Source organism: Camelus dromedarius, chromosome 12, assembly GCF_036321535.1.
Source record: "Camelus dromedarius isolate mCamDro1 chromosome 12, mCamDro1.pat, whole genome shotgun sequence".
Taxonomy (NCBI): domain Eukaryota; kingdom Metazoa; phylum Chordata; class Mammalia; order Artiodactyla; family Camelidae; genus Camelus; species Camelus dromedarius.
The window spans coordinates 55438007-55460620 of record NC_087447.1 but is presented as its reverse complement, the minus strand read 5'-3'; the positions used below and the strand labels follow the sequence as shown (position 1 = coordinate 55460620).

The following is a 22614-nucleotide window of genomic DNA, read 5'->3' as shown; positions in this document are numbered from 1 at the left end:
GATAACCCACACCTTCTGAGCCAATGCTCTATTAAGTTACCAAAAGGAGGAAGGAAGTCAACCTCCAAGTCATCGGGATTTGTCTTTCCTTATTCTACCCCCTGGTCTTGCAGGCTTATGAAATTCTCTCTATTGACTCCAGCTGATTCTATGGCAATGTTCTGGGTGGGGTGTCCATGAGACTTCCTGCTGCTGGGCTTGGTAAGGGTTATATATTCAACATAGTGATGAGCTTGCATTCCAAGCCTGTGTCTGGGATTCTCTCAGACCATATCCACAACAAGAATGCAGGAAGCTATTCACCCTCTGCATTACCAATAGAGGTATGTCTATGATCACTCTTTGAGGATGCACCAGACTCTTCCCCTCTACTCCAGAGTACAGGAGCAAATTCAAGGCCATTGTCCATTTGCCCAGTGTGTGGGGAGAGCTGCCCATATCAAATTATCCAGCATTCTCTGGGTCAAAGCCATTTGGCCCAGAGTTGCCCCCTGACGCCCTTTCCAATGGAGCAGGTTATCCCAGAGGGGCTATAGCCTTGTGTCCTCCAGTTCCACTGATTCTGGGAAATCTCCTTGACGGAGTAATTCCATGAAGTATCCAGTTCAAGTCAGAAAAGCTTTATTATTCTTAGTCAACCAAGATGACTTATTTTGCAGTAGAGTTTGTGAGAGATGCTCCCTGGTAGGCCATTCAGCTTCATTCAGTGAAACCGACAGCACACGTATTCATGCAAACTGATCATCCAACCCTCCAAAGACTTCTCTGGCTTGGACACTTAGGATAGCTCCCCCGGGACAGTCTAATTCTAGTTTTGTGCATGAACATACTTGCTGCTGCTGCTGTTTTCCTCAGGCCCCTGTCAGGCATGCCAGACAGTAACTGCTGTACACCTAGAGGGGCTGACTGCTATCGTTCTAATAGAATCATGGGGGGGGGGCTGTTCCGTTTTCCCTTCTGGATGTGCTTTCCCTGTTTCCAAGGGAGTCAGTTGCCCTGTTAGCTGCATCACAGTCCCTCAGGATGCCCTGACTCTCTGTCTCCAGGACAGTTTATTATAACTGCTCCTCCTGAAGGCTTGAAAAGACTTCCAAGTTGGTAAAAATGCTCATGCTTTGCACATTCTTGTCTTCTTTAGATGCCTTTTCACTGCAGATCCACTGCTCGACAGCTTCCAAGTCTGAGGGTATAACTTTCCCAATTACCCAGTCAGTTACTGTCCCAGTTGGCTGGTGACCTGCCACTGTCCCCAGCAGTGAAGTTTTCCAACGCCAGGAGTCAGGTGAAATTCTTCCCCACTTCCAAAATCCTGTACCAATGGAGTGAACGAACCCACATTCGAGGCCCCTTTGTACATGGTGGACTGTAACCCCCACCACTAATGACACGTGGCATTCACTCTGAAAAGATCTTCCGAGGGTGACCTACCTGCAGAGGAGCAGCAGAGGCACAGGCTCCCCTGAAGCAGTGCAGTCATGCAGTGAGGTGCGGCTGGCCTAAAGAGCTGGACAGTGCGGGGCGAAGTACTCTGGTGGGAGGTTGATGTTCACTGCTTCACATGTGTACAGGGAAAGCCAGAAAGGAGCTGGGTGTGAGGGACTTAGTTTCGCATGTAACAAAGAGATTTTCGTCCAGCAAGTAACTCTGAGGAGCCTCCTGAGTTTAGGTAGGAAGTTAGTGAACCAACCTTGTTATCAACCCTCATTTCTGTCAATTTGGACTAACTCATTGCGAAGACCTCAGGAAATGGGAAGGACATGGATGTCCCCTGGCCACTGGAGAGCAAAGGCTTGTCTTTCTTCAAAAAGTTATGTCTAGATTCTGGATCAGCCATCACACATTTCCCCCACTGAGAAACAACTTCTAGTATGTCCATATTGAAAATCCTCCCTGATCCCTGTAGGTCTTGGCCCAACTCCTCAACCCTTTCACACTCACTGTCTTAGGCTGACAACAAAAGGTTTAAAATGAGAAGACTTGGGTTTGAGTAGGTGCTTGGCCTTGTGCTAGCTGTGTGGTCTTGGAGAAGTCATCAATCTTCTAAACCTGTTTTCCAGTAAATTATCTAACTCTTGGGACTTCTTTAAGAGGCAAATAAAACAACACCTGTCAGTGCTCTTTTTCAGAATCTCAGGCACTCTCCGAGAGTTTGCTATGATGATTATTGCTACCTGAAAAATTCTAGAGAATCCAAATGTGAATGGCACTGTTCCTTGCCCTGGAGCAGCTGTTCCGGTTCTGTTTACTGCACATGGGCGAACAGTTTACTCCAAGGGAATAGTTTACTCATTACAGGATCGTGACTGCGGCAGATAGCACAGGGTGCCTCCCACCTAATGCAGAACACAGCCTACGCCATCCCAGGAGCCAGTCAGACGCCAGATGCCACACTATGTGTGCAATAGAGAGTAGCTGGGCCTGCTGTCTTATAGAAATGTAATGGCAGGTATCTAATGTGATTAAGCTCAAGCAAACAACCCTGATTCAATGACATGTTGTTCTGAATCCCACTGTAGACATTCTTGGACAGTGAACTCCATTTCTCAGCCGATTGCCCATATGAGTTTTCCTAGATTTGGCTGAGCCTTTGGTTTATTCTTTGTTTTTAGCAATATGGTACAGTGGCATGAGCATGTGCTTTAGACACAGACTTGGGTTCAAATCCCAGCTCTGCTTCTGAAAAACTGAACGGCCTTTCGTGAATTACTGTAGCTCTCTGAGCCTTGGTTTTTTCACCCATATAGTGGAGATTATAATGCCCACCTTGTAGGGTTGTTGTGGGGAGTGAGTGAGATAATGTAGGTAAAGCACCCAGTCTAGTACCAGCTGAGTGGTTCATAATTGTCAGCTGTCCTGCAAACGGCCAGCGAGCCATCGTATCTCACCTGACCCCTACTTAGGGCTTGTTGCTAAGTATTTTTCAGTGTTTTTCAAGCTGCACTATGTCTACAAAATAGCTGGGCATCTTGTTAAAACACAACTTCAGAAATAGTAGGTCTGGAGTGAGGTTTGAGATCCTGCATTTCTAATCATCTCCCGGTGATACTGTTGCTACTGTCAGGGGCCAGATTTTGAGAAGTGATGCTTTTTCACCTTAGTGAGCACATCCAACCTACTAAGCCAGTAGAGTCCACCCACCCGTCTTCTACTGCTCTTGCTTAACTCAGAAGGTCTCAAGCACCATTCAACCAACTGGCGCCTGTATGACTGCAGAAGAATCAACTGTAAAAATACAGATTTCTGAATCTATCCTGGGAGATTCTGTTTCTGTAGGTGAGGAGAGGGTCTTGGAGTCTGCATTTTTAAAAGGCATCCTAGATATTCCTAATGGGACCCAGCCATGTAATAATAGCTGCCAGGTGTTGGGCCAGCATGTGGAGACCCATTGGTTATTATAATTGAAACTAATTATGACTATATAATCATGATTGCTGCATTATGAAACTGGGCACCGTGGAGGTCCACTGACCAAAGGATAAACAAGAGTGGGTCCTGTCTCTTTGGGCACTTGATTCACATCATGGCCAGTATTAGAAACCCCTCTCCATTTACCACAATTATCCATAAATTATTCATATATCTACACTTGTATGGGGTTCCGGTCACATGGCCACTTATGGGAAAACTTGGATGCTCCTGCCTTTCCCTTTGGAAAGCAGCAACATGCAGTGTTTAAGTGCTTACACTTTAGGATAGACCAGGACTTATATCCTAGCTGTACTGCTGAAAGGTGTGTGACTTTGGATAAGTCACTTTACTATATAAGCAACAGTTTTTTTTAATCTGTAAAATGCAAATAACATTACCTATATCTCAGGTTTATGATGAGGATGATTAAGCCCAACAATTCCATTCTCAGTCATTCCCACATCAGATGGTGGCAACTTGATCCTTCCAGCATCTCAGGTCAGAAGCCATACAGTCATACTTGACTCCTCCCTTTCTCTTATAGCCTACATTCAACACATCAGCAAATTCTATTTGCTTCACTTGCAAAGTACACACAGAATCCAACCACTTCTCTTCTCCTCTCCTGGTTCATGCCAGCATCACTACTTTTGTAGTAACTTCCTGGCTAGTGGGTTTCTCGGGTTCTGCTCTTGCTTCACCATCATTTATTCTCCATACACTAACCAGAGTGATTCTGTTAAAACGTAAATAGATTAAGTTACTCTTCTGATCAAATCCTCCAATGGCTGCCCTCTTTCTCTCCAAATAAAAGCCAGAGTCCTTACCATGGGCTTCTACAAGGTCCTATATGATCAGACTCCCTGTTACTCTCTGAGCTCATTTCTGATTACTTTCTCTCCTCCACACTCTGCTCCAGCCATAGAAGCCCCCTTAGTTTTTGACACACACGTCAATCATGCTCCACCCTTTGTTTCTTTGTCCTGGGATCCACTCTGCCTGAGGTGCTCTTCTCTCTGGTATCTGCGTGACCAACTGCTTCTGCTTCAAGTCTTTGCTCAGATGTCACTGTCGTGCCTACCCCAGACCACCCTGTTTAAAATCTCCTCTGCCTGCATCCCCACATTCAGGACCTCCTTTACTCAATTCTGTATATCTTTTCTCATCATCTTCTAATGCACCACACAATTTACTTTTTAAAGGTTTGCTATTCATTGTCTGTCGTGCCCCATGGGAACGGCAGCTCCAGGAGGGCAGGGAATTACCATCTCTGGTGTGTTCTGTGTACCTACTGTGCACCAGCATCTGTTACATAATGGATGCTTGATGCACCTTTTCAAATAAATGAATGATGAAGGCAAAGTTCTAATCATAGGGCCTGGCATGTAGATAGCATTGAGTAAATGGTAATTAAAATTTTTTTATGTTAATTAATTAATTGTTTTGTTTTTTGGGGGAGTAATTAGGTTTATTTATTTACTTATTTATTTTAATGGAAATACTGGAGATTGAACACAGGACCTTGTGCCTGCTAAGCACGCACTCTACCCCTGATTATACCCTCCCCCTGTAAATGGTAGATTTTTTTATTTGTGAGACACTTAGCTGTTCCTGTCTTGGGTGCCGCTGCCTACAGGGTTGCATAGCACAGGTTACCCATCAGAGGGCCTATGACTTGGCCATAGCCTGGCAAGGTGGGTGGGGCTGGGATTCCCATTCTCCAGTCACAGATGAGTAACGAGGCCCCCAGGGGCTAAGTGAGTCATATAACTAGTGTGTTAGAGAGCCAGGGCACAGTAGATTTCTGATCTCAATTTGAAGCCCGGCTCTCCTTTTTGATGCCATGAAAGTTAGAGAAGAGAGACGACTTCTTACACCAAGTTCTTAGTGTTCCCAAGCCTGGATTATGTATTAATCAAGCACCCAAAGTGCTGATGTGCACAGGTGCCAAGATAATGTCAATAGTCTGACATGAGCCTCATTTATCTACATTATCTTGAAACAAAGATCTGTAAATTTGGGCGACATTGAATTGAATGACAAAGATCAATTATAAGAACTTTCACACAGTAGATTAAAAAATCACCGATTCCCCAAAGATATTTTAAATGTCTTGTCTTTAACTGTTATTTGGCTAAAAGAAAGTCAGTTTGGAATAATGCCAAGCTCTACTTGAAATAAGTTATATTAAAATAAATGGATTGGAAATGAAAAGATAAGGGGCAAAAATATCTATAATCACGTCACCCTTACAAATTAGTAGTTGTCATTCTACTGTTCTCTTCTGCTCTTTGCTCACATGCATATGTTATTTTTGCACGGCATAGCAATTTTTTTCTTCTTAAATTTAACATGCCCTAAACTTTTTAGCTTTATCTAGTGTTTAAAAATATCGTATTTAACAGTTACATAAAATACGATCTGTTTGGTGTCCCGCAGTTCCTGTAACACTTATCCTATGGTTGGATCTGTAGGTTATTTTTAGTGTTTCACTGTTTACATAGCATTGCAAAGAATGTTGTGCAGATGCAGCTTTTTTAAAAGAAAATTTTCCCTTATTAATATCAATTCCCGAGAATTTTTCTATTGGATTTCAAAAATCTTTTAGGACTCAATCAATATAGTTCCCTTTTTTGCTCCTGTTTATGGCTTGGGATGGTTTCATCAAATGGCTCGTATATATTTTATAGACAAGAAATTGGAAAACTATAGATCATTATCCCTTGCTTGTCAGTTTTTCCTGTCAAGGCATCAGCTTCTATGATGGCCCTATCCTGGAGGTGATTCTATTGGAATTGTTTTCTTTGGAAATTTACTCAGTGAATAAGGAAGTTTCTCTTTTTGGAGGACTATGTGGTCATCCTGATCTCTGGTTTAGATTCCTTCGAGACAGGCTCTGGTGGGAAGAGGGCTAGATGTGGAGTCAGAAAATTTGGATCTAAATCTTAGCTATGCATTTATGAAAAATACTTTGTAAACTTCCTTACATAGCAAGGTATTATTATCTTTTTAGAAAGAAAAAGTCCAATTATCCAAATAGGCCTAAATTCCTGAGGAGTGTTCTGAAGGTTTAAATCTCTGCTTTGACTTTTTAAAACGTTGAATTATAGTTGGTTTGCAATATTGTGTTAGTTTTTAGTGTACAGCATAGTGACTCAGTTATAGACACACACACACACACGTACATATACTTTTTCATTATAAGTTATTACAAGATATTGAATGTAGTTCCCTATGCTATACAGTAGGACCTTGCTTATCTGTTTTATATATAGTAGTTTGTATCTGCTAATTCTAAACTCCTAATTTATCCTTCCCTACCTTATCCCCCTTTGGTAATAAGTTTGTCTTCTATGTCTGTGAGTCTCTTTCTGTTTTGTGAATAAGTTCATTTGTATAATTTTCTTAGATTCCACATTTAAGTGAAATCATACGCTATCTATTTTTCTCTATCTGACTTACTTCACTTAGTATGATAATCTGTAGGTCCATCCGTGTTGCTGCAAATGATATTATTTCATTCTTCTTTATGGCTTAGTAGTATTCCATTATATATATAATGTAGTATTCCATATATATGTATAATACAATATCGATATATCACATCTTCTTTACCTAGTCGTCTTTCAATGGACATTTAGGTGGCTTCCATGTCTTGGCTATTGTAAATAATGCTGCTATGAACATTGGGGTATATGTATCTTTTCAAATTAGCGTTTTCTCCATATATATGCCCAGGAGTGGTATTACTGGATCATATGGTAACTCTATTTTTAGTTTTTAAGGAATATCCATACTGTGTTTCATAGTGGCTGCACCGCAGTGTGGGAAGGTTCCCTTTTCTCCACACCCTCTGCAGCATTTATTGTTTGTGGACTTTAATGATGGCCAGTCTGATACATGTGAGGTGATACCTCATTGTAGTTTTGGTTTGCATTTCTCTGATAATTAGTGATATCGAGTATCTTTTCATGTGCCTATTGGCTATCTGTATGTCTTCTTTGGGGAATATCTGTTTTAGGTCTTCTGCCCAGGTTTTGATTGGGTTGTTTGTTTTTTTGTTATTGAGTTGTATGAGCTATTGGTATATTCTGGACATTAAGCCCTCGTCAGTCATATTGTTTACAGATATTTTCTTTCATTCTGTAGGTTGTCTTTTTGGTTTGTTTATGGTTCCTTTTGCTGTGAAATCTGCTTTGACTTTTAGGTCTGACTCATTAGAGAGGTAAGTCCTGTGGTGCTTGCAAGACTGCATGTTGTCTAGTGGGTTGATTATACAAGGTAGACAGACCTGGATTTGACTCTAGGGAAATTCGACAACCTCTCTGAAGTGGGGATAATAATAGGGCTCAAGGGTGAACTAAAGAGACAGGAGAAGTCAAATGTCCAGCAGAATGCTTGGCACTCAAGCCTTTGTAGTGTTAGCTCTCCCTCCCAACTGCCACACCCCATGAGAGGTTAGTGGATATTTTCACAGATTTTTTTTCAGAAGCTTTAAGGGATTAAGACTTTACTGTAGCATCAGTGTATTTCATTTTTGTATCCATAAAATATTTAAGAGTATTGAAAGAAATGTTTTCTTATTTCAAGGGCATCTTGAATTATTTCTAGAGACTGGCTGGTTCAGTTGGCTGTATTCAGCAGGTGATAGCCAACACTTAATGCTATTTATTTCAGTATATTTGCTCTGCACTGTGCCTTTCCTGTCCATTCAGATAGAATGGATTTATTTTCAAGTCAAGATGAATGCTTATGTCTAAGACTCAGAGTTTGATGCAGAATTGCAAGCATTGGTAGTTTAAGAGCATAAATATTGCTGCAGGTTGTCTTTGAGATGGAAAGTAATAACTTCTCTCCATCCATTGCAACTCTATGTAAAAAGGTCTTTGTTTTACTATTGAAAAATGTAACAATTCTTTCCATTTCTATACCACTGTACATGTTATAGAATGTGTTCACATGAATTGCCTCAACCAAATCTTACCACACTTCTTTGCGGGATTGAGATTCAAAAGGCATTTATTATTAAACCCTCACTGTATGTTAGGTTTGGTTACTGGACACTTCTACATAACTTTCTCATGTAATCTTCACTTTCAACACTTGATAAGGGACATGTAATTGGAAAGGAGAGTAACCAGGACTCAGTCCCAGGTCTTGGATTCCCTGTCCAGTGCTTCTTTTTTTGATAACAATCTTGTTCCTCAGGAAGATGCTGTAGAAAGAACACCAACTTGAGTCAGATGCCTGGAGCTCTAATCACAGTGAAGGGCTCATGCTGGGTCCTTCAGGGAGTCAGGTCCTCTCTCTGGGGTGCAAGTCATTCTCTAGTAAAATGAGGAACTTAGATATGAAGACCTTTTTGGTCTTTCCCTGCCCTGACAATCCATGTGCCTATGGGACACACTCTTATAACGGGAAGATTCTAAGGATGTGCTTTCACTAGACAGCTGTCCTGATCTGGAAAGAAGTTTATGAGATGAACTTCGGATATAGAGTGATCTGGTCCCCTGACTCTGCAGGACTTTCCTCAGCAGTCTTGACTTTCAGTGCCTGCAGACAGCCTGCCCAGGACAAGCCAGAAGTGTAGGGCTTGATCTGATCCTGCCTTCGGTTTAAGACAGAGACTTTTCCATCATTCTCAAAGAAAACAATGAGAAGAGAAAATGGAATGAAGAATTCTGATCTGTTTTTATAACAGTCTCAGATGCATAGACCATTATGGTTGGAAGGAACTGCAGCAAGGATTTGTTTCAACTTAGTGATTTAATATGTAAGGAAACTGAAGTCCAGAGCAAGGCAATGTGGGAAGGTGTGAGGTCCCAGGGTGAGCTGGAGGCAGTCAGGGCTAGAACTGCGGGCTCTTGACTCCTAGTCACCATACTTCCCATCACTGGAAAATTTGAGCCATGCTGATTTTCAGGTTCCTGCTCATCATCAGGTATGTAAAGCTGCGGGTTGACTGGTATAATCTTAGATTGCTTTAACGGAGGTAGCAGAATGTGGCGTATTGATAGGATCTTGGGCTTTGGAGTCACCCAGATGGGGGTGAACTTGGGCAAGCCACTGAAATTGGCCCACCTGAGGTCAATTGACTCCTTTAGGGCCTGCGTGTGTTGTGGCAGGGCTGGAGCACAGTGGGTGAGGAGGAGAGTGCTGGTAGGTGAGACTGAAGAGGGGAAGCAGGAGGTACATCATGGAGGGGTTTTTAATTCATGAAGGTTGTGTCTGGATAATCATCTTTCTGTGTCCTCACTTTTTTTTTTCCTATTTGGGGAATAGAAAGAAGAGAAAGTCTTCCTTCTAGAATGGAAGAACAGATTTGTGTTTTCAGTTTGTGTCACTTTGGGCAAGACAGTCTCCATCAGTTACGACATCTCCCTTGTGGGATTCTTCTTGTACACTCATTGCCTCTCATCCTCTTGGCCTCTTCCCTGTTTCAGCAAGAGCTGTTGTAAACAGTTCTGCTCAAGTTTCCACCAGCTTCACTGTTGACAGCACTCCAGTAGAACATATGCTGCTTTTTGTTCCAGTATGTATGCGAGAGCCTGCTTACACATGTACAAGCTGGATATAGGAGAGAGCTGGTGCCCCATGGAAGTTTTCTCCTATAGTGGGAAAGGAGAGTGGGGATGCTTCAGAAAGGAGGGCAGGGATGAGCACCATGACTGAAGTTGCTTGGGTGATACCTACTTACATTGAGTATTCCGTCTTCCTTATGTCCATCACTTCTGCTGTGTGGCATCACTTCTCAAACTATGTGCACACAGCACTTGTCACGGGTTCTGCTTTCAGGTGGAAGCCAGGTTAAGACATCATCTGTTAAGTGGGGATCATATTATACCTCCCTCATGAGTTGTTACATGAGGTATAGCTGCACATAACATTATAAAGATTAAATGAGATATGCATGTAAATGTGCATGTAAAATGCATAGGGTGGTTCTTAGCACAGAGTAAGTGCTCAAGAAGTATTACGTATTCTGATGTGGCTACTGCTTCTGTTCATGGGCTCACACCATCAATTCTGTTGCCTGTATTACACACCTTATTTGTGAATTTATAGGCTGAGTTTGAATATAGTCATGTGATTTTTGTTTTGCAGGCCATTTCAGTATAAGGGTAAAAAAGATAATAAACCAGATTTCTTTGGATCCTCTCCACCTAGGATTAAGGAACTTCCAGCTTTACCCCTTAATCTTTTTCCAGTTTGCTCTTGATGTTTCCAGGGGCAGATTTTCATGTACTTTCTGCTACTGTAGGGGGAGGGCAGCATTTCTTTTTCCCTCCTGTTGCATATCTGTAGACAGAGTTTTGTGCCCATTCTGCAGATGTGGGCATTGCAACTTAGGTGCTTTCTCAACTTATTGAAAGTCATCAAATTCATGAATGGTAGAGCTTGAAGTTGAACTTGTTCATTTTCAGAACCCAAGTTCAAACTCATTTGTTAATTACTATGCTGTATTAGCTCAATTGATTCCAACATTTTCATTCCATCCCTTATGATTTAGTCATAGTCACTCCTACGTATATAGGGAGTGTAGATGATTTTAATTTCCTCTTTTCATAGACAAGTTGTTCTTGTCTGTTACCAGACTGAAACCCTCAAGACAAAGGAGCCCAGGAAAGAAATCTCATCAGGAAAATGGAGGAAGTTTTCATGGAGTTGCTATGAGTCAGAAACTTTTAATGAATCCAGTTGTATTGTTTACCAAGTTAAGATCCTCTCAGATGTCAGGAGATAGATGCATGTAGATGTCAGCTTATAAAATACAGCTCTGGAGTGATAGCAGAAATATGAGAAGCTAGAATCCCTCCGTGCTAACAGATAATGAAGGAGGCCAGAGATAAGTTGGAAGAAACACTGGTTACCAAGAGGGATAGCAATTGTCTTTTGCTAAATCAAATATTTATGAGACTGGGATTTGATTACCCATGGCTTAACAATTCAAGGGAAAGATAATTTTCTAGAAATGCCCAAGGTGTTGGAGTAATTCAGGTAACTGTACCTTGTATGAAAATAATTAATCACTAGAATTTGGAGCGCATGCAGATTGTGATGGGGATAGAAGATATTTTGCAATGTGAAAGCATGATGGTGTAACATGTTGGGAGGATTAAAATATATCCTGCTGTCATAGGCACGATTCTGTCCCTCATTCAGTACAGAACATTTGGTTTTTGGTTTTGAGTTTTGATTTTGCTAACATTTATTGAATGCCTACCATGTGTCAGACAATTTTATATTGGTGCTTACATTTTTAATAAACATAAAAACCATTAAGGTATGTATTATTTCATTTTATGGAAGAGGAGACTGTTATGCAGAGAAGTTAAATGGTGCTCAAGGACACAAAACTTGGTAAGGCAAAACTTTGGCTTCGTACTCAGGTCTATATGATAGCAAACCCCTCCATCTTTTCCTCACCTGACTCTGCCTTTCAGGCCATCCTAAACTAAAATTTCTAGCCCAAAAGGGGGTTATGGAGACTTAACCTGAGGTATATAGTCTTGGTGGAGCCAAAAAAGCAATATATTATCTCGAGTGAGGATGAAGTAAGGGCGGTTAAGATCATTTATCAAGTGTGCCTGCTGATTCATTGCTGGAAAAATCCTGCTCATTACCTTTGGTGAGAAATGAACCAAAGTCTGTTGGAGCTGAAGGAACCTGGCACTCATGTGATTCAACCTCCTCATTTTACAGATGAGCATTCTGGAGTCCATAAGGGGAAAGTGATTTGTCCAAGGTTGTTAAATGATGAATCAGTGTCAGGGTTTGTTCACCAGAGTCCTAGCTCTTTGCAGCACAAAGTTGGGTCTGGTCTCTGGAACTACATGAGAAAAGACTAATTCTCCTTCTACATGACAGCCCTTTAAATATTTGCTGAGAGTGTTTTTGTGCCCCCGCATCTTCTTCAGGCCAAGCAGACTTTCATTGGTCAGATGTTTCTATCACAGAAACGTCATATTTGATCTTTTCCAGAAGTGCATCATATTGTTAATTTCCCTCTCAAACTTTGATATCCACAGAATACATCACCCCAGGTTATATCAGTAAAAGACTTAATTAAGGAGAGTGGATATAAGTTTTTGCAACTTGCACAACTAAGATGGAAGCTACAGTTACTGGTTTCAGGATTATGGAGTCACAAATATCGCAAATCAGATGAACTGGATGACTGCTCTTCCTACTTCAAATTAATAAAAATGTTGGATAAAATTATACGAAAGAATTTTCCACATACATAGCTGAAGAATTAACCAAGAACAGGAAATACACAGGTACCAAAACAAAGAGGAAGCTCAAAGTCAGAGCAGAAAAGCTGAAAAAGCTATATCGTTACTGTAATATATGGAATTTAAAGTCTGGAGACTGGGAACTAGCATTCTCTGGTATTGGCATCAGTAGGGTATTTAAAGCTGTGGATCTCAACCTTATGCTGTACATGAACTGTCTGCCTAAAGGCAGGAACCATTAATATCTGTCTATTCCTGGAATAAGGACCAGAAGAACCTGACCTGTCTCTTCTGGGAGGCAGCAAAGGAAGTTTGTAATCCATCTGGGGCTGTACCTGGTAAATAAATCACCCCAGGACCCCAGATTTGCATCATACACAGCTGTGGGATGTGACTCAAAGTAGTATCAAGGTAGTATGAATACCAAACCAAAAAGTTAACTTAAAAGCTAGTCTAGAAGCAGTGAACACTGTGGAGACTAACATAGGCCAATTTAACACATCCTCTAGGGACATTTCCAGAGCACCAAGACTGCCAAAGTGCTGTTGAAGATGAGCATGCAATCAAATATTAAAAAATCACACGTGGAATAAATTGCCACGAGAGAATTCATCAGGTGAAGCCAACATCAGCAGATGAGCTAAATATCCCCTCAAGATAGAGAAATGATAGAACAATCTAAAATAGATGTTAAAGTAAATAAATTTAAAATGATCAAAGGGCCAGAAAATCAAAGAGGAATAGAAACTAAGGTAATTTGAAAAATCATAGGTAGATTTGAAACAGAACCAAAGCAAAATTCTAGAAATGGAAAAAATAGTCATTAAGATAAAGCACTCAGTTGAAAGGTGGGGAGAGAAATAATGATTCTGAAGATAGTTCTGAGAAAATTATCCAGAATGTAGCACAAGAGGCAAAGAAATGGAAAAAAAATATCAAGATTTGGAAGCCAGGGATTCCAACATAATAGAAGTAACAGAGGGAGGTAAAAGGATAGAGGCAGAATTGAAAGAAATAATAGTTTAGAATTTCCAGATTTAAACACATGAATCTACAAACTGAGAGAGCACATAGGTCCTGATCAGGATAAATTAATTTGTTAATTCAGTAAATAGTTAATGAGCACCTATTATATGCCAAATATTGTTGGAGGTGCTGAACCAAGTAGATACAAACTTTGGTCCTTATAGTGCTTACATCCTAGCTGAGGGTGGGGAGAAATGGACCATAAAGATAACAGACAAGAGAAATATAGCAGGGAAGTGGGAGAATTGTGTTTAGCTTCTGGTCATCTGGTGCCTGTACATCGATTCTGCCCATGGGCTTCTGCTGTGCTCTGAGACAAGAGATCTGGTCTTGTTCATCCCTGCACAGGATGAAATGATGTATCATGGTTCCTGACATAATCTTGACATCCAATAAAAATCAGATGAATTTAGTGGAATTATATTCTCCACTATCTTACCTCACAATCTTTTTGCTCTGATTAGTCTCCATCTTATTGATTTCTAAGCCTGTACTTGTCTGCTCTTGGAAAAGAAGAAACTAAAACCTTCATTCTCTGTCTGCCCACAGCCATGTCTTTGTGATTATCGTTTTCATTTGTGCTTGTCCACTCATCTATATCCATACTGCTACTCCCGCCGTTTAGTCCTTGTAGTCTCTTCCCTAAATTATTGCAACTGCCCCCTAATAGGTCATCCTTCCTCTAGTCTCTCTCTCCTCTAATTCATTATTCATACTGGCAGTCAGGATGACATTTCTAAAATATATTTGAGTATGTAATTTTCCTGCTTACAGTTCCTCAATGACCCCTGTAGCTTTCTTAAACTGTTCAAGACACTCTATGATCTGCCCCCTTCTTATCTCCCCAGACTCCTTTCTCCTTCTGCCTCTATTCCTGCCCCATGTGCCATGCATCGCAGATGACTTACAGTCCCTAGATTGCTCGTATGTGGTCAACGTATTTCTAGTCCTTCATTTATTCTGCTACATTTGTATGGCAAGCTTTTTCTTCCTTAATTCCCATTCCTTACTGCTGGATACATATTCATCATGAGATTCAGTTCAAGTTTCACCTCTTCTATAGTGTTTTTTCTGACACCCATCTTGTAGTAGAATTAATCCTCCGTTCTTTGAGAACCTATACACAGATGAGCTTTTTGTCATAGTACCCTTATACGTGCTTTGAATGTTTTTGAGCATATTTGCCTCCTCTGCTAATTTTGCAGATAGATATCATTTCTTATTTTACTCTATTTTCCCTCCGAATATCTGACACATCTCTCATACCCTGTAAATGCTTTCTGAAAGGGGAAATGGGTAAAGGAATGATGTTTGGCACAAAGAAGATATTTATTTCAAAACGCAGAATTGATGATCTGACTCTGTTTAACCCTGGGAGTCTGGTTTGCTATTCTTTGGCTGCAGAGAGCTAATCAGAAAGTGTAGATTATTTTGAGGCACAACTTTGAGTCCTCAAACTAGGTGTTCTTTATTCTGTCTTTATAGGAAGCTTCCAGCCACTCAGAGACCTTGAAAGTCCCCCCTCAAAGGTAAAGAATGACCACATTTGCTTTAACCACAGAAGCAATTAACTCTCCAGCAGTGTGGAAAACAGCTTTTGAGCTGTATTTATCGATGCATAGATTTCACAGAGCTGTGATATTTGAAGACAAATGGTGGTGCCCATAATTAAGACTGCTGAGGAATTGGCAACTGTGATATGATGATGGAAGACCCAGAGACAGGGTAAGGGAGATTGGGCAGGATGATGCAGCCTCTGTGACCTCGATGCTCTCTTCCTAGTCATTGATTTCCCAATTAAATATAACTTTTCACTCAGTCAGTTCCTATATACTGCAAGTTATTGATGCCCTGCTGTAGGAAGTCCAGATGACCTACAAACGAAACTGTAGGGGAGGATGAGCTCACTATATTTTTTCATTCACTGTAGCAAGATAGTGAAGAAGAGATTCTCCATTAATGATCTTTTCTATGAAGACTGTTTAATTCTGTCCTAAAACCCACAGAGTAGGCAGAAGTCACAATTGGCAAGAGTCTTGATTTTGTACTGGGTTTGGGTTCTGACTCCACCACATTTAAATATCTTATGTCACTTATTCCTCACACAAACTTTGTAAGGTGTGGTGAGCCCCGTTTTAGAGATAGAGAAAATGAGTCGAAAAGAAGTTAACTGAGTTTTCTGCAATCACACAGTAAGTGGTGGAGTCATTTAGGATCAAGAACTGATTCCAGAGCAAGAAGAGTACATATTTTTATTTTATTTTGAGTATCAGTCTGACTAGCTATGCTACTAATTAGGGATAGTGATGGTTCTCCGTCTTTCACCAGGGCACGTCTAAGATCACGGACGTGGCATGCAAAGCCCTCTGTGTTCTGACTGCTGTCTTCCTCTTTGGCTTCATCTCCTGCCCTCCCTGCCTCATACATTGTGTTCCTGCAATACGGACCTGCTCGTCATCCCTAGGGTACATGGCTCTTTTCTTGCTTTTGCTTTTACTTATGCCATTCTCTCTATCTAGAATGCCCATTCCCCATGTTTCTCCTCACTAACTCCTACTTGCTGTTTAGTGCTCAGTCAACATACTCAAATAACATATTCAAATCAAATAAAAGAGTTTTCTCGAACTACTTCAATCCTGTAGATTCCTTTGAACTCTCTAAGTTGGGCTAGGGACCTCTTTGTAATATTCTGCATATCTTAATATTGCATTCATCACATTGTATTATAATTATTTCTTTGTCTCTGTGTTTCCAGCTAATCTGTGAACTCTTTAAAGGAAGGATCATGTCTTTGTAACTTGAGAGCTTAGTCGAGTATCTGCAGCTTTGTAGGGATTCAGTACATACTTGAAAGTGTATTTGTCAGGATTCTTCAGAGAAACAGAATGAATATGAGAGAGAGAGAGAGAGAGAGAGGGAAAGAGAGATTTATTAGAGGAATCGGCTCACATAACTGTGGAGACTGAGAAGTGCCACAATCTGCTGTCTGCAACTTGGAGAACCAGGAAAGCCTGTACTTTTTAGTTTAAGTCCCAAGGCCTGAGAACCAGGAGCTCCGAAGTTGAAGGGCAGAAAAAGATGGAGGTCCCAGCTCAAGAAGAGAGAGAGAATTCATCCTTTGTCTTTTTGTTCCGTTCAGGCCCTCAAAGGATTGGATGATATCCATCCACTTTGGGTCTCCTTCCTCAGTCTACCGAATCCAATGCTGATCTCTTCCAGAAACACCCTCACAGACACACCCAGAAATAATGTTTTATCAGGTTCCTGGGCATCCCTTGGCCCCAATCAAATTGACACATAGAATGAACCATCACAGAATATACAGAGACACAGCCACTTAAATCCACTTATGATACATTTTTGACTCAGTTGCTGGGATTAACAGGTTTACCTGCCAGAGGGGCTGAGGTAGAAGCAGAGGTTCAAAAGGCCGGGCTCTTACTCCTCTTCGACCGCTAGGATGCACATGCTGAAGATATTCAGCCTCTAGGCTCAGCACCTCTTGGATGTGAGGTGATGAGGGCTGAGTTTGGTGATGTGTTGAAATTCTCCTCACTAAACACAAGTGGAATTTGGACTTGATCTTGTCCTAATCATTTTTAAAAATTGAAGTATAGTTGATTTACAATGTTGTGTTAGTTTTAGTTATACAGCAAAGAGATTCAGTTATATATATATAACTTTTTTCAGAGTCTTTTCCATTATAGATTATTACAAGATATTGATTGTCTTCATCCTTTATATGTTGTGCTTAGAATAAGACTTGGGAATAGACATGTCTGTTGGGCGTTTGCCTTTTCCTTACCACCCTGTGTATGTATGTACACTTAGGCTTTCGGACTGTCTATACCACGAAAGTCTCTTTTTTAAGCATAGTTATTTCCCATGAGCTTCCTTGAACTTTCAGGAAAGTCAATCCCTAGATCTCTAACACTGGGCAGCTCCAATGACCTGGGGCTTCAAACCACATTCTCCACTCATAGATCTGCTGTCCAGCTTCAACCCAGACATAACTAGATAAATAGAGACAGTGAATATCACGAATCATCATAGGCTCCTGCTGCTGAATCCCATCCCATGAAACAGCACCCTTCTCCCACTGATGCTGGGCTGGACCAGATCTGAGTTTTCCAAGCCCCTTAGAATAGTAAGAGTGGCTTACTGCATTCTTTCTTCTTGGACCACATTAAGGTCTAGAATGTTTTGTGATCCAGATTCTTTGGGTTATAGCAGAGGAAGAGGGGGATGATGGGAGAAGGCTTCTGTAAGTTTTCAAGGTTTGAGCAGCTCCATCTGGATGAAACCAAAACAAAGAAAAATTCTGATCATAAGTGCCTTATCACTTTAGGGAGATAGATATGTCAATGCAGTAGTGAAGAAGAAATTGAACCATTTGAGAAATTGAGATATACAGTATTTTTGAGTAAGTCAGCCATTCTCATTCTTCTTTTGGACAGTTACAGGGTCATGCCTTCTAGGGGAATTTAAGAACTCTGAGAACTCACTCAGTGGTCTGGCTTTAATCAGACTGGAGCGATTTCCTTTTCTGTGGCCTTGTCATTGAGGGGGGTTTGGTCAGATACCATCTCTTCAGCCCATAAGTTGTAATGCAGGTTTTTATGCATGGTCTGAACATGCAGGTGATAGATGGTCCCCAGGATGCTTGAGAAGATTGCCTGATGACTTTGCCCTCAGCAAACTGACCTTCACAAACTGGAGGCATCACCTTCACAAGGGCAGCTTCATTGCCTCCTTTGAAAAAGTAATTTTCTTTTGTGAGTCACATGCTGTGTCATGGTTTATAACAATAGAAGAACTGAAAGCTATAGAACCTAGGAGGCAAAAAAGGGCTGTCTGTCTAAGGAGTAACGAGAACTGATTTTATTCTCTGCCATGCAGTGATGAAAAGGCATCTTGTAAAAGCTTTTAGTTGGTTTTCTTTTTTCTTAATCATGTTCAGGAACGCATCTAATGCATTTTGTGCTTTTGAAAGGAAAAAGGAAAAAGGAGAACCATTTTAAAGAAGAATTGCCTTCATTTAAACAGATTTTATCTGACTAGAGTTGGAGACATGGGCTCCTTATAAAGTATACAAGTCAATAGTATACTATAGGAGCATAGAAAAGTTAGTATGAACCCTGCTTGGGAGAGTCTGGGAAGGTTTCATACAGGGATGACATTTGACTTGGCCCCTAAAGGTGTATAGGAGTTTTCTACATGAAAAAGGAGACATTTCAAACAAGGGAAAAAGCACGTGCAGAGGCACAAAAGCATCCCCCAGATCTCAACACAGTTTTTGCAAGCACTCAGACTGCTTTTCGCCCTGGACTCAGTATGAAAAAGCAGTGCTGCTTAGGTTTCTAGAAGAGGCACAAATTCCATATTAGTAATAATGGATCTGAAATATTGAATTAACAGTACAATTTCAGTTACATTCTTTCATTCAACAAATATTTATTGAGTACCTGGCACTGTTCTAACTACACATTAGCCAGATGATAAAGCCATGAATAAAGCTGACAGAAATCTCTTCCCTCATTGTGGGTAAGTCTTCTCAGTGCTATTTATAACATTTCTTTCTGAGAAAATCTTTTTGATTTGAGGATGCTAGAAAAGCAGCTCCCTTCTCTCCCTGTCTCTCCCTCTCTCTCTGTATATGTGTGTCTGTGTGTGTGTGTTCATGGAAATATACAGACACTTCTGTACTGTTGAACAGAAGTGACTGGATGTCAGGGATTACAGATAGAGGCACGGGGGCTCTGGCTTCTCCTCTTGTTCCTCCTCCTTTCTCAGACATAGCTAATTAACTGTGACTTTGTGTCTTATTGAATCTGAATCAAGCCCTGGAATCCATCTCAATATAGCACTCCAAGTAGCCACTTCCAGCTAATCAGATCTGACTTTAAAATGAAAGTTCCAGGTCAGTCACTCTGTGTAGTTTCAGATTTGGGGAGAAAAGGGACACTTCAGCGACTTTTGCCCTGGATGTGGAAGGCAGTTCATGCCAGATGATGATGATAATGATAAATGTTTAACCTTCTACTTAGTTCAATTCAACACAGAAATTTCTTGAGCACATACTATGTTCTGGCATAAGTTATGGTCCTTGCTATCAGGAGCTTAAATTCCAGTGAGGAGGGGAAGCTGCTCTGTTAGACGATCCTTGCAGTATGAGTTTAGGATAAGACATGCAGGAAACAAGGGAAAGGGTAACTCTACTGGAGGGATGGGGGAAAAGTGTCATTGAGGACTCACTGGAGATGTTGCTTCAACTAAGTTTTAAAAGATAATTAGGAATCAGGTAGGTGGGCAGTTGGAATGAGAGAATTCTAGACTGACAGACACAAGGCCTAGAAGGATAAAATCATTTATATTACCTTTGCATGGATCACCTGTATTATAGAATCTTAGGTTTCTGCTAGATCTTGTCCTTGAGGAAAGAAACACGGATTCACATCTGCTCGGCACCTAGCTCAGCGTAGGTGTTCAGTAAATATTTGTAGAAAGAATGAAAGTTGTCTAGTCTTTCCTTTGTCTCTCTGATGGTATTACTTATGTTATTAGTTCATATCTCTACTAAAGTTTCTAGGTGCTCTAAGTTCAGTGGCATTGAGCAATCAATTTGATTCAGTTCAATTAATCAGAACTGAGTACATATTCTGTGTAAAGCCCTACCTTGGAGGATTGGAGAAAGGGTTCAGGAAGAGCTGACTTTTGAAATGAGACTCCTTTGTATATCTACATCTAGGATGGCTCCGTAAGTTACCATCCAAACCTGAACTTTTGTGGAGATGAAAGTATGTGCTGTTAACAATTACACTGTGATAACAGGCATGAACTGAACCTGTCCTAGGTGAACAGGGCGTGTTGATCAGTCTACCTGTAACTAACTGGCTTTGGAATCAGTCTTGGATTTAAATTTTGACTTTATTCCTGTTAGCTATATGGCTTTGAACAAATTATGTAATCTCTCTGAGCCCCAATTTCCTTAATTGTAAAGCTAAGATATAATATATCGCAACATTTTGGAGATCAATGAGATAAAGTATGTGTATTACTTAGCTCAGGGTCTGTGATAGGCAGCCTCTAAAATGGTCCGCTGTAATCCCGGTTTGTATTCTGTATGTTCTCCTCCTCCTGACTGTGGACTCTACCTAGTGACTCAACTCTAATAAATAGAATGTGGCAGAATTGATGAGTTGTCACTGTTGATATTAGGTTATAAAAAGACCGTGACTTCCACTTGGCGTTGTCTCTCTCAGTTCTCACCCTGGGAGAGGAAAGCTGCCACGCTGTGCGTAGCTCTGCAGAGTAGCCTGCAGCGCAAGGGACTGGTATCTTTGGTCAGTAGGCAGCGAGGACCCGAGGACTCTTGGTAGCAAATCTTCCCTTATTTGAGCCTTGAGGTGAGACTGCAGCCTTGGCTAAGCAGTTCACTGTCACCTTATGAGAAACTCGAAGTCAGAGGTACCCGACTAAGCCAGCCCAAATTCCTGCCCCACTGAAACAAACAGTTTTAAGTTGCTAAGTTTTAGCGTAGTTTGTTACCAAACAATAGATGACTAGCATAGGGCCCAATGCATGCTTGTTAAGTAATTTCTCTTTGAATGGACATACCTGAATAATTTTCTCTTAGTGAGAATCCGTCACACCACAAGCTTCTCTTCTGCTTCCCCCTTCAGAAACAGCTTCTCTTTTCTCATTCCCTTTATGAACAACACTAACAATGTGTCTAGAGCCCTAATATACCCCAAACTCTGCAAGTTTACTCATTTGTTAGATGTTCACACTGGCTTAGGTGGCTGTTTTCATATGGCAATGAAATCCAGATATCAAGAAAATGCCTTTCTGAGTCAATCCTTGTTGGACTTTCAGGTTTCTTAGAACCTTCTGTATTGTCAGCCAATTCATCAAATTTCATCAAGCATCTACAGAGCAAATTCAGATTCATGTCTTCTCAAAGACCTTTTGGTTAGGAAGAGATGCTAACACAGGTTCACACACTTATATGCAAGGCAAGACAGGAAATGAAGATAGTCAACTTGAAATGATGGAAGGAGCAAATTGCTGGGGTCAAAGAATCTGAATTTCAGTCCTAGGTCTGCCATGTATTCGATATGTGATTCTGGAAATCATCTATTTCTCTTCCCCTTTTAACTGAGTTATGTGCCTTCTATAAAGTGAAGATAAACATATTACTTTATAGCATTGTTGCTGAGTGGGAACAAAAAGGGAAACTGGGTGTAAAAGTTCTCTGTAAATAATAAAGCAGTTTACAAGTTTATTTTTCATTGGTTAAAAGAACCAAATCAATATGTTATAACTAATGATAATGACAACAAATTAAAGACTATGGGAGTTCAGCAAGATGAAGGGATATGGCTTCTGACTAGAGGATTTGGGAAAGCATTTATAGGGGGCCTGATATCTGAGCTGGATTTGAGGAATGTTTTGGGGGTGGGCAGTGCAGGCAAAGGGGGAGTAGGGTTGAGTTTCAGTGGTGCATCAGTGTATGCGGTGCATCTGGGGAAAACAATGAGCTGTTTACTGTTTATGGAATTATGTGATAGGGAGGCTGGAAATTAAAGTTGGATCTAGACTAAAAAATTCTTACGTTTTGGGCTGAGTAGTCTTTAATTTTTTTTTTTTTAATTTGTAATTCTGTCATCATACACGCAAAGTTTGGAAAGGCTTGGGCATAGTCCATTGTCTTAAAGAACCCAATCTTATTTGAAGTTCATCATTACCTACTCTCAGTCCAGAACATGGCATCAAATATTTTCTTTTTCTTTCTTTAAATATTTATTTATTTGCTTTATTTTCTTTCTTGTTTGTTTTAGAGGGGAGGTAATTAGGTTTATTTATTTATTTATATTAATTTTTCTTAATGGAGGTACTGGGGATTGAACCGAGGAGGACCATGTGCATGCTAATAAGCACATAC

The 22614-nt window shown here is 40.7% G+C and overlaps 1 long non-coding RNA gene across 1 annotated transcript in view; it reads left to right on the top strand.

The window, feature by feature from the left end:
- The window catches only part of LOC116155405 (uncharacterized), a 360132-nt gene that overhangs the window by 83335 nt on the left and 254183 nt on the right, over positions 1 to 22614 (top strand). The gene's annotated exons all lie outside the window — the stretch shown is intronic.